Raw genomic sequence first — 12437 nt, 5'->3', positions numbered from 1 at the left:
GACATGGACAGGTGTGTGAATGTTGTGCTGACATGTTGATGAGGACACAGTGATGTTGATCTGAACACAGGGCTCTAGAGTGCGACCTAATTTCTCATGTTGCAACCAAAAAATATCTGATGTGGCACCGGTGCAACCAGCTGTTAGAGGGAGACACATTCTCTGACTCTCTCCCTGTGGTCCAACATCAGACACACATCAGGCTCATATCGTGGTCTAAACCAATCAGAGACAGTGAAGGGTGGGACACCCGTGTGTGTATGTTTGAAATTGTGTCTGCTGCAGTCAGACCGAGACCGCAGGAAATCCAGAAGAAGAAGACGAATCTGCGAAGAGCTGATGCTGTGTGCTAAAGCTTGTTCCATACGCCACGAGAACAGAGAAATCTGTTGTGACGAGAACAAGAACAAAGAACAATGTTTGTTGCATTCGGACTTTTTGAAATGTGTGTGTAGAACTCATACGGCCCTCTGACTGCACCACGCAGCAGCACACAGACAGACAGACAGACAGACAGGTATTAAAGATGTTTCACTGGTGAACAGCAGGAACCACAGTTCAGGTGAACATGTAGCGGAGGAGGAGGGTTTGTTGCTACTATGCTAATTTGCTGTTGACCTGAATGATGATAAGGAGCCGGTCATGTTCAGGGAGGGGGCGTGACGTGCTCGCAGCATTATGATAGAGTGAACAGCAGGTCTGAGGACAGTGTTATCTGACCTGTGTGGTTCATCCATGAAGGCTGATTCACTCTGACTGACAGCAGTCAGCTGGTTTTAAGGAGTTATACCATTTCAAAAGTATTGTTATTATCCTGCTATAGTGGACCATTGACTGCCAGGATGATATCTACATAAAAGTGTTCCTCCTGTAACAGACAGAATGAAAAGGTTCTGTCAGCTGGAGCTCAGCTTTAGAAAGAGAGGAGACACTGAGGAAGAGGTGAGGAAGATGAGAGAGATACTGTAGCTACACTAGAAACATGTTGAAGAAAACTAAATATATATCTCAATCACAAGTATGAAATAAATAAAGGTGTATATGATTTGAATATTATTTGAAGTCACAGTGGCAGATAGATAAGTGAGGAGCGACAGCCAGAAAATACAGAGAGAAAGCAAACAGGGAAATGAAGAGTGCTGTATGAACTCTTCTTCATCATGGATTTCTGACAGGCAGACTTGTTGGCTAGTTTGTCCATAATATGAATTATCACTTTATTTATTGACTTATTTGTATTTTGCACAAGGTTTAGGTTTTTTCTCTTTCAAATTGCACACTGCTGTTCTTGTATATCATATCATTTCATCACTTCATACCAAATTGCACATTTTTGCTTCTGCACCTATGTTTATTTTTTACTTTGCTGTAAATAATGTTTATACTGTTTCATTTTTACCGTTAGAGGTATGTTTTTTAGTTTGCTTAAGTGACTGTATTTTGCTGCTGCAATAGTGAAATTTCCTGGCTTGGGATGAATAAAGTATTTTCTATTCTATTCTATTCTATTCTATTCTATTCTATTCTATTCTATTCTATTCTATTCTATTCTATTCTATTCTATTCTATTCAACTGTGTTCATTATTCAAAGTCCAAATTCATTTTAGGATGATATGTATGGAGATCAATGTTTGGACCTCAGTGTTTCTAAAACTTTGGCTCCATCAGGTAAACAGTAGATATAGCTGTAGATGATGAGAGAAGAAAAGAACTTCTGTGTTAAGATAGATGTCAAGTTAAGGCCTGATCCATAAAATATATGGACAGAGATTGAAGAACAAACTACGATATTAAATGTGATGCGGTGCACCTAAGGAAAAAGTTAGTCTAGAGCCCTGGAACATCTCAAATAAAAAAGAACATCTGATTGATCATCAATGATTTCATCTGTTTTTCTTTATTCAGATTGAGGGACTGTGGTCTGTCAGAGATCAACTCTGCTGCTCTGGCCTCAGCTCTGAAGTCCAACCCCTCCCATCTGACAGAGCTGAGCCTGGGACGGAACAAGCTGCAGGATTCAGGAGTGGAGCAGCTGTGTGGGTTTCTGCAGAGTCCAGACTGCAGACTGCAGACTCTGAGGTCAGTTCTCTGTTCCTCCTGTAGATGTTTGATGTTTAATGGATGTTCACACAGAGCTTCATCCATGAATCTGTAAATGATCTTTAGTTGTTCTAAATTCAGTCTGTGGTCACAAAGACCAGTGTTTGTTACAGAACATGTCCTCTGTTAGTCCTTAAAGGGAATGTTTGTCCTCTCTGATCCTCTGAACTCTGATTAGTTTCAGTGTTTACTTGATGAATACATGCAGCTGATTCAAGTATTGATCCAGTATTGACCCTGTAGTGACAGACTGAGGTCAGCAGCATGTTATTGATCTGTGTGACATGGACAGGTGTGTGAATGTTGTGCTGACATGTTGATGAGGACACAGTGATGTTGATCTGAACACAGGGCTCTAGAGTGCGACTAAATTTCTCATGTTGCAACCAAAAAATATCTGAGGTTGCACCGGTGCGACCAGCTGTTAGAGGGAGACACATTCTCTGCGACTCTCTCCCTGTGGTCCAACAACAGACACACATCAGGCTCATATCGTGGTCTAAACCAATCAGAGACAGTGAAGGGTGGGACCCCCGTGTGTGTATGTTTGAAATTGTGTCTGCTGCAGTCAGACCGAGACCGCAGGAAATCCAGAAGACAAATCTGTGAAGAGCTGATGCTGTGTGCTAAAGCTTGTTCCATACGCCACGAGAACAGAGAAATCTGTTGTGACGAGAACAAGAACAAAGAACAAAGTTTGTTGCATTCGGACTTTTTTAAATGTGTGTGCAGAACTCATACGGCCCTCTGACTGCACCACACAGCAGCACACAGACAGACAGACAGACAGACAGACAGACAGACAGACAGACAGACAGACAGGTATTAAAGATGTTTCACTGGTGAACAGCAGGAACCACAGTTCAGGTGAACATGTAGCGGAGGAGGAGGGTTTGTTGCTACCATGCTAATTTGCTGTTGACCTGAATGATGATAAGGAGCCGGTCATGTTCAGGGAGGGGGCGTGACGTGCTCGCAGCATTATGATAGAGTGAACAGCAGGTCTGAGGACAGTGTTATCTGACCTGTGTGGTTCATCCATGAAGGCTGATTCACTCTGACTGACAGCAGTCAGCTGGTTTTAAGGAGTTATACCATTTCAAAAGTATTGTTATTATCCTGCTATAGTGGACCATTGACTGCCAGGATGATATCTGCATAAAAGTGTTCCTCCTGTAACAGACAGAATGAAAAGGTTCTGTCAGCTGGAGCTCAGCTTTAGAAAGAGAGGAGACACTGAGGAAGAGGTGAGGAAGATGAGGAGAGATACTGTAGCTACACTAGAAACGTGTTGAAGAAAACTAAATATATATCTCAATCACAAGTATGAAATAAATAAAGTTGTATATGATTTTAATATTATTTGAAGTCACAGTGGCAGATAGATAAGTGAGGAGCGACAGCCAGAAAATACAGAGAGAAAGCAAACAGGGAAATGAAGAGTGCTGTATGAACTCTTCTTCATCATGGATTTCTGACAGGCAGACTTGTTGGCTAGTTTGTCCATAATATGAATTATCACTTTATTTATTGACTTATTTGTATTTTGCACAAGGTTTAGGTTTTTTCTCTTTCAAATTGCACACTGCTGTTCTTGTATATCATTTCATTTCATCACTTCATACCAAATTGCACATTTTTGCTTCTGCACCTATGTTTATTTTTTACTTTGCTGTAAATAATGTTTATACTGTTTCATTTTTACCGTTAGAGGTATGTTTTTTAGTTTGCTTGAGTGACTGTATTTTGCTGCTGCAATAGTGAAATTTCCTGGCTTGGGATGAATAAAGTATTTTCTATTCTATTCTATTCTATTCTATTCTATTCTATTCTATTCTATTCTATTTAACTGTGTTCATTATACAAAGTCCAAATTCATTTTAGGATGATATGTATGGAGATCAATGTTTGGACCTCAGTGTTTCTAAAACTTTGGCTCCATCAGGTAAACAGTAGATATATCTGTAGATGATGAGAGAAGAAAAGAACTTCTGTGTTAAGATAGATGTCAAGTTAAGGCCTGATCCATAAAATATATGGACAGAGATTGAAAAACTAACTACGATATTAAATGTGATGCGGTGCACCTAAGAAAAAAGTTAGTCTAGAGCCCTGGAACATCTCAAATAAAAAAACATCTGATTGATCATCAATGATTTCATCTGTTTTTCTTTATTCAGATTGAGGGGCTGCGGTCTGTCAGAGATCAACTGTGCTGCTCTGGCCTCAGCTCTGAAGTCCAACCCCTCCCATCTGACAGAGCTGGACCTTGGCAGGAACAAGCTGCAGGATTCAGGAGTGGAGCAGCTGTGTGGGTTTCTGCAGAGTCCAGACTGCAGACTGCAGACTCTGAGGTCAGTTCTCTGTTCCTGTTGTAGATGTTTGATGTTTAATGGATGTTCACACAGAGCTTCATCCACGAATCTGTAAATGATCTTTAGTTGTTCTAAATTCAGTCTGTGGTCACAAAGACCGGTGTTTGTTACAGAACATGTCCTCTGTTAGTCCTTAAAGGGAATGTTTGTCCTCTCTGATCCTCTGAACTCTGATTAGTTTCAGTGTTTACTTGATGAATACATGCAGCTGATTCAAGTATTGATCCAGTATTGACCCTGTAGAGACAGACTGAGGTCAGCAGCATGTTATTGATCTGTGTGACATGGACAGGTGTGTGAATGTTGTGCTGACAAAGCTGAAGAAGTGGACAATATCTGGTCTCAAAATTACAATTTATTCTAACAGTAAAGAAGCAAATTCTGAGTCACACAAACAGAGATCTCTGTGGTTGCCTGGCCTCACAGCAGGAGAACAACCTGCCCTTCTTTTGCAAACACCTTTTATCCTATCTTGAGATCCCATAAAATCATGTCCTCCCCTAACTCTGCACCAATGGGGTCAGCTCAACTGATATTTAGTTTACCTTATTTGTAATGGTTAAACCTGAGAGTCAGGAGAAAATAGAAAGGAAATAGCAGGGGTCCCCTTTTGTCAATCGTAAACCTAAGTTGAAGATAAGTCCACGAGAATGATCACTGTCCCATACGAGCGACTTTATGATGCACCATAAAAGCTTACACCTCTTCCCCCATGTAAGTTCACTTTAAGTCCTATCATCTCATAGGTTGTGGGTCAGATCTGGAGGTGACCAGGAAGACAAACTCACAGGAAGGGTGGGTCATAAAATGGGGTCATGGAGATGAACACATTCTTTCTATCAAGATCTGGATTTACAACCTTAGCTTGATATCAACCAGAGCTTTCTCCAAAGAGCAGACAACAGCTAACAGAGGAAAAGAATTACAAAATCTATGAGAAGAATGAAATTACACACTTCTCAATACATTCAGTATACCTGTCTTCCTTTGATCTTCTATAACACTTACTAACACATAAGTACTTATAAAACACATTACAGTAATATGCATACAGAAATGAAAACTTCATGTTAGGGACACACCTCTAGATATGTGGACCCACACCACATAACAACATCATGCAAAATAAAATCTTTCACCTAACAGTTCCCCCTTTTGAGCTCATTTAAAAGCTCACAACGGAGCCTCCTCATCCTCATCTCCCTCAGGCACCTCTGCTGCTAGCAAAGGCATTTGATATGGATGATATACACCTATATGCTTCTTCTCAACAGCTGATACAATTAATCTATTACACAAACTACACATGCAAGGTATGCAACAACATCCACATGTAATCAAAATACCCAAGAATGCTGCAAAAGAAGTGATTAGTGACAATACCATACATATAAAAGCAACAACAACAAACAACAACAATTACAAACAATAAAATACAACCACCCAACACTCTCCACTTTCCCCACAGTCCCATCTTGTCAGTCGAAGTCTTCCTGATAACAGGAACCAGAACCTCCACTCCTGAAACTTCAAACCTTCCACTTGACAGCCACTCACTCGTGTCGGCTGTAATTCACAGTCTCGTCCTCTTCAACCAGTAGGGTAGACTACCTACTGGTCACACTCCTTTCAGGGGATTATTCTGCCCCTTGTATTTTCTCCTTATCCTGCTCCGTCTGAATCTCGGCCAGCGTCCACCCTGGCTCCAAGGCCGGGGTGAACTAGCTCCAATGATACCATTTCAGCCGCACCGCATGGGAGGTGTGCTCCACCACCTGGTAAGGGCCTGTCCACCTTGGCTCCGACCACTTCTTCTTCATCACCTTCAGGAGGGCACACTCAGCTGTGTGTGGTGTGGCTCTGTCTGGATTCTCCGTCTCTCCTTTCACCTGTAATGCAAATGCTGACACCAGAGCTTTGAGTTCATTAAAGTAAGGTTTATACTGACCTGTGAGAAGCTCATAGGGTGTAAACTGTGTAACAGCATTAACAGAACATCTGACAGTCATTAGAGCGATAAGCAGTGCTTGAACCCATGTTAATTTAGTCTGTGCACAGATTGTAGCCAATTTTTGTTTTAAATTTTGGTTCATCCTTTCCACTTTTCCCTGTGACTGTGGGTGATATACTGCACCATACCTGTGTTTTAGGCCCAAAGCCTGCTCCACCTTTCCTAGGTCTGCACTATTGAAGTGAGACCCATTATCAGATCTAATTCGCTCTGGAAATCCATGCTGTGGAATGTAATGATTAATCAAACACTTTATCACTGTAGCACTGTCCTCCTTCTTTGCAGGCCACGCTTCTGGCCACCCTGTGAATGAATCTACTGCCACCAGGAGATACTGACATCCCTGGTGCCTGTCCACCATGTCTGTGTAATCAATAACTATTTATTGTCCATGTACAACTGGGAGTGGAAAACTCCCCGTGTCTGACTTCACTATGTGTTTGGAATTATACTCATACATATTTTACACTCTTTTACTCAATTCTTGGTCATCCCTGCCATACATGGATGCCACCAATGTGTCAAATTCCTCAACATTTATTTCCCACATATCCAGGCCCATGCACCTCATTTAAGACACTCTTCCTGGTCCCTGGTGGAAGCACTGGCTTCCCTTCTGGGGAATACATCGCATACATCTTGACTCTCTCTCTTGACTCTGCCCCCTCTACACCCAGACCATATTTTCCTGGGAGAAGTTAAAGACCTGAGGAGCTATTTTCTGCACCATTTTAATCATTCCTGCTGCATGTCTGGTGCATTCTAACTGTTGTTTAACCAAGCTAAAACTCAGATTAACACCTGTCTCTTACCCCCCTTTTTCTGAAACAGAACACCATGCACATCTCCATCTGTTTCAGAAACATCAAGTAAAATGAACTAAGTACCGGTAGTCAAGGAGGGCTAAGCCAACAGCACATGCCAGAGACTCCTTCAAGTCAATGAATGACTGCTCTGCTACCTGAAATAACAATTTATGTGGATATTAGAAGAGCCAGATCAGTGTGGAAGTTGAGACTCTGAAAGAGACAGAAGTACAGTGTCACAAAACTTAAATCAGTAAATTATGTGGTAGTGTGGCTAACAGCTCCTGAGCCGTATGATCAGTCATTTACCTGCTATACCATCTGTCTATCTGTTTGTGTTAAAAACATGGAATCATCTACTTTGGGAATGGTAATCTAATAAGGTTTGAGGATGAAGAATGCTGAACACCTATCCTCTTTGATAGCCGCCTATCAGAAGTAGCTTTACATTTCTTGGCCATGGAGCCTTATTCTATAGCTTGATGTTTTGGATGAATGGCTAATGAAACACATTTTGACCCACTTAAACTATTCTGGTGTAAACTGTATCTATATCTATGTCTGGTGATATCTGCATAAAAGTGACAGCCAGAAAATACAGAGAGAAAGCAAACAGGGAAATTCTATTCTATTTAACTGTGTTCATTATACAAAGTCCAAATTCATTTTAGGATGATATGTATGGAGATCAATTTTTGGACCTCAGTGTTTCTAAAACTTTGGCTCCATCAGGTAAACAGTAGATATAGCTGTAGATGATGAGAGAAGAAAAGAACTTCTGTGTTAAGATAGATGTCAAGTTAAGGCCTGATCCATAAAATATATGGACAGAGATTGAAGAACAAACTACGATATTAAATGTGATGCGGTGCACCTAAGAAAAAAGTTAGTCTAGAGCCCTGGAACATCTCAAATAAAGAAACAACATCTGATTGATCATCAATGATTTCATCTGTTTTTCTTTATTCAGATTGTTTGACTGCGGTCTGTCAGAGATCAGCTGTGCTGCTCTGGCCTCAGCTCTGAAGTCCAACCCCTCCCATCTGACAAAGCTGAGCCTGGGAGGGAACAAGCTGCAGGATTCAGGAGTGGAGCAGCTGTGTGGGTTTCTGCAGAGTCCAGACTGCAGACTGCAGACTCTGAGGTCAGTTCTCTGTTCCTCCTGTAGATGTTTGATGTTTAATGGATGTTCACACAGAGCTTCATCCATGAATCTGTAAATGATCTTTAGTTGTTCTAAATTCAGTCTGTGGTCACAAAGACCAGTGTTTGTTACAGAACATGTCCTCTGTTAGTCCTTAAAGGGAATGTTTGTCCTCTCTGATCCTCTGAACTCTGATTAGTTTCAGTGTTTACTTGATGAATACATGCAGCTGATTCAAGTATTGATCCAGTATTGACCCTGTAGTGACAGACTGAGGTCAGCAGCATGTTATTGATCTGTGTGACATGGACAGGTGTGTGAATGTTGTGCTGACATGTTGATGAGGACACAGTGATGTTGATCTGAACACAGGGCTCTAGAGTGCGACCTAATTTCTCATGTTGCAACCAAGAAATATCTGAGGTTGCACCGGTGCGACCAGCTGTTAGAGGGAGACACATTCTCTGCGACTCTCTCCCTGTGGTCCAACAACAGACACACATCAGGCTCATATCGTGGACAGGCAGGCAGAAGGCTGATTCACTCTGACTGACAGCAGTCAGCTGGTTTTAAGGAGTTATACCATTTCAAAAGTATTGTTATTATCCTGCTATAGTGGACCATTGACTGCCAGGATGATATCTGCATAAAAGTGTTCCTCCTGTAACAGACAGAATGAAAAGGTTCCATCAGCTGGAGCTCAGCTTTAGAAAGAGAGGAGACCCTGAGGAAGAGGTGAGGAAGATGAGGAGAGATACTGTAGCTACACTAGAAACGTGTTGAAGAAAACTAAATATATATCTCAATCACAAGTATGAAATAAATAAAGGTGTATATGATTTGAATATTATTTGAAGTCACAGTGGCAGATAGATAAGTGAGGAGCGACAGCCAGAAAATACAGAGAGAAAGCAAACAGGGAAATGAAGAGTGCTGTATGAACTCTTCTTCATCATGGATTTCTGACAGGCAGACTTGTTGGCTAGTTTGTCCATAATATGAATTATCACTTTATTTATTTACTTATTTGTATTTTGCACAAGGTTTAGGTTTTTTCACTTTCAAATTGCACACTGCTGTTCTTGTATATCATATCATTTCATCACTTCATACCAAATTGCACATTTTTGCTTCTGCACCTATGTTTATTTTTTACTTTGCTGTAAATAATGTTTATACTGTTTCATTTTTACCGTTAGAGGTATGTTTTTTAGTTTGCTTGAGTGACTGTATTTTGCTGCTGCAATAGAGAAATTTCCTGGCTTGGGATGAATAAAGTATTTTCTATTCTATTCTATTCTATTCTATTCTATTCTATTCTATTCTATTCTATTCTATTCTATTTAACTGTGTTCATTATTCAAAGTCCAAATTCATTTTAGGATGATATGTATGGAGATCAATGTTTGGACCTCAGTGTTTCTAAAACTTTGGCTCCATCAGGTAAACAGTAGATATAGCTGTAGATGATGAGAGAAGAAAAGAACTTCTGTGTTAAGATAGATGTCAAGTTAAGGCCTGATCCATAAAATATATGGACAGAGATTGAAAAACAAACTACGATATTAAATGTGATGCGGTGCACCTAAGAAAAAAGTTAGTCTAGAGCCCTGGAACATCTCAAATAAAAAAAGAACATCTGATTGATCATCAATGATTTCATCTGTTTTTCTTTATTCAGATTGTGGAGCTGCGGTCTGTCAGAGATCAGCTGTGCTGCTCTGGTCTCAGCTCTGAAGTCCAACCCCTCCCATCTGACAGAGCTGAGCCTGGGACGGAACAAGCTGCAGGATTCAGGAGTGGAGCAGCTGTGTGGGTTTCTGCAGAGTCCAGACTGCAGGCTGCAGACTCTGAGGTCAGTTCTCTGTTCCTGTTGTAGATGTTTGATGTTTAATGGATGTTCACACAGAGCTTCATCCATGAATCTGTAAATGATCTTTAGTTGTTCTAAATTCAGTCTGTGGTCACAAAGACCAGTGTTTGTTACAGAACATGTCCTCTGTTAGTCCTTAAAGGGAATGTTTGTCCTCTCTGATCCTCTGAACTCTGATTAGTTTCAGTGTTTACTTGATGAATACATGCAGCTGATTCAAGTATTGATCCAGTATTGACCCTGTAGTGACAGACTGAGGTCAGCAGCATGTTATTAATCTGTGGGACATGGACAGGTGTGTGAATGTTGTGCTGATATGTTGATGAGGACACGGTGATGTTGATCTGAACACAGGGCTCTAGAGTGCGACCTAATTTCTCATGTTGCAACCAAGAAATATCTGAGGTTGCACCGGTGCGACCAGCTGTTAGAGGGAGACACATTCTCTGCGACTCTCTCCCTGTGGTCCAACAACAGACACACATCAGGCTCATATCGTGGTCTAAACCAATCAGAGACAGTGAAGGGTGGGACCCCCATGTGTGTATGTTTGAAATTGTGTCTGCTGCAGTCAGACCGAGACCGCAGGAAATCCAGAAGAAGAAGACGAATCTGCGAAGAGCTGATGCTGTGTGCTAAAGCTTGTTCCATACGCCACGAGAACAGAGAAATCTGTTGTGACGAGAACAAGAACAAAGAACAAAGTTCGTTTTGTTGTGACTTTTTGAAACGTGTGTGCAGAACTCATACCTAAGAAAAAAGTTAGTCTAGAGCCCTGGAACATCTCAAATAAAAAAAGAACATCTGATTGATCATCAATGATTTCATCTGTTTTTCTTTATTCAGATTGAGGAGCTGCGGTCTGTCAGAGATCAGCTGTGCTGCTCTGGTCTCAGCTCTGAAGTCCAACCCCTCCCATCTGACAGTGCTGGACCTGAGCTGGAACAAGCTGCAGGATTCAGGAGTGAAGCAGCTGCTGGATCTTGTGCAGAGTCCAGATTATAATCTAATCTAATCTAATCTTCAGAGTGTGTGGTCAGTAGAGGGGTGGAGTCAGTCTGTGCTGCTTTGCTGCTGATGGAGTCTGTGTGAACACTCACTCACCTCCACACTGACTCTTTGATTCTCTCTGCAGGTGGGAGTCATGAAGATGACGGCGTTTGCATCCCCATCCATTTTAATCTGATGGGAGTGGGACCAATCAGAAACCATCGGCAGGATGCTGGTGTGTTATGATCTTCAACTTTGAGGAAGACCAAAGGACATCAGTCTGATCACACAGTATGGATCGATGATCAATACTGTATCTGACTGCACTGATGATGGTTCCAGCTCCATCTCTCTCCTCCATCCTTCATTAGCTGCTCTGAGCTCATCAATCATAAGTTAATGATCTCTGAGCTCATGTCTGACATGATGTTTAATGTCCTGGACTGAATCAGCAGCATCTGTCTGTTTGAACACATGTTATTAAAGATTTGACAGCCATGTTTAAAGGTTTGCTCCTCTTCTTATCATGCTGATGGTTTGTAGAACAGAAGTTCATCTGACCACCGTGGATCAGTGTTAGACAAACACAACCTCAGACCAACAACATGCAGCTTATTGATGAAGGCAAAATGAATCAGAATATGTGTGGTCACAGGATCAGGAAGGAGATTGGTCAGATCTGTGAATTTATGTCTGGAACCTTTGTGTGTGAACCAATCGTCTGTGAGGTCAGAGGGGAAGAAGAAGAAGAAGAAGAAGAAGAGACTCAGTGGGAGACATATATAAAATAATGTCTTCCACATTGATGTTTCATCATATGTACAACATCAATGACTGTATCAATATTGATCATGTTCAGTATTGGGAAGGACACTGAGAAAAAGTCTTCAGTTACAGAACACAGATTAATGTCCTCAAATGTCATCTGTAACAGATTCCTCAGATGGAGTAATGTACTCTGATTACTTGGATTACTCACACATTGAACTACATTTGAAGTGAGTGAATGGCTCCATCAGAGCCTGCTGACTACAGAAGATGGTAAGAAACATCCAATACAACATGTCCAGACTGTTCCAGCTGACTGCATCACATCAGTGTTATTCTGAGGAGCTCACTTTATGGGCAGTCGTCTCT

At 41.3% G+C, this 12437-nt stretch overlaps 1 long non-coding RNA gene across 1 annotated transcript; it reads left to right on the top strand.

Moving 5' to 3' along the window:
- Positions 1-11304: 11304 nt before the first annotated feature.
- On the top strand, positions 11305-11806 carry LOC114446956 (uncharacterized). Its single transcript, XR_003671805.1, has 2 exons — positions 11305-11345; positions 11446-11806. It is a non-coding gene; the product is annotated as an uncharacterized LOC114446956 (long non-coding RNA).
- Positions 11807-12437: the final 631 nt, after the last annotated feature.

Source organism: Parambassis ranga, chromosome 15 (genome assembly GCF_900634625.1).
Source record: "Parambassis ranga chromosome 15, fParRan2.1, whole genome shotgun sequence".
NCBI classification, from domain to species: Eukaryota; Metazoa; Chordata; class Actinopteri; family Ambassidae; genus Parambassis; species Parambassis ranga.
Note: the sequence above shows the minus strand (reverse complement) of the source record. Positions and strands in the feature narration are given on the sequence as shown.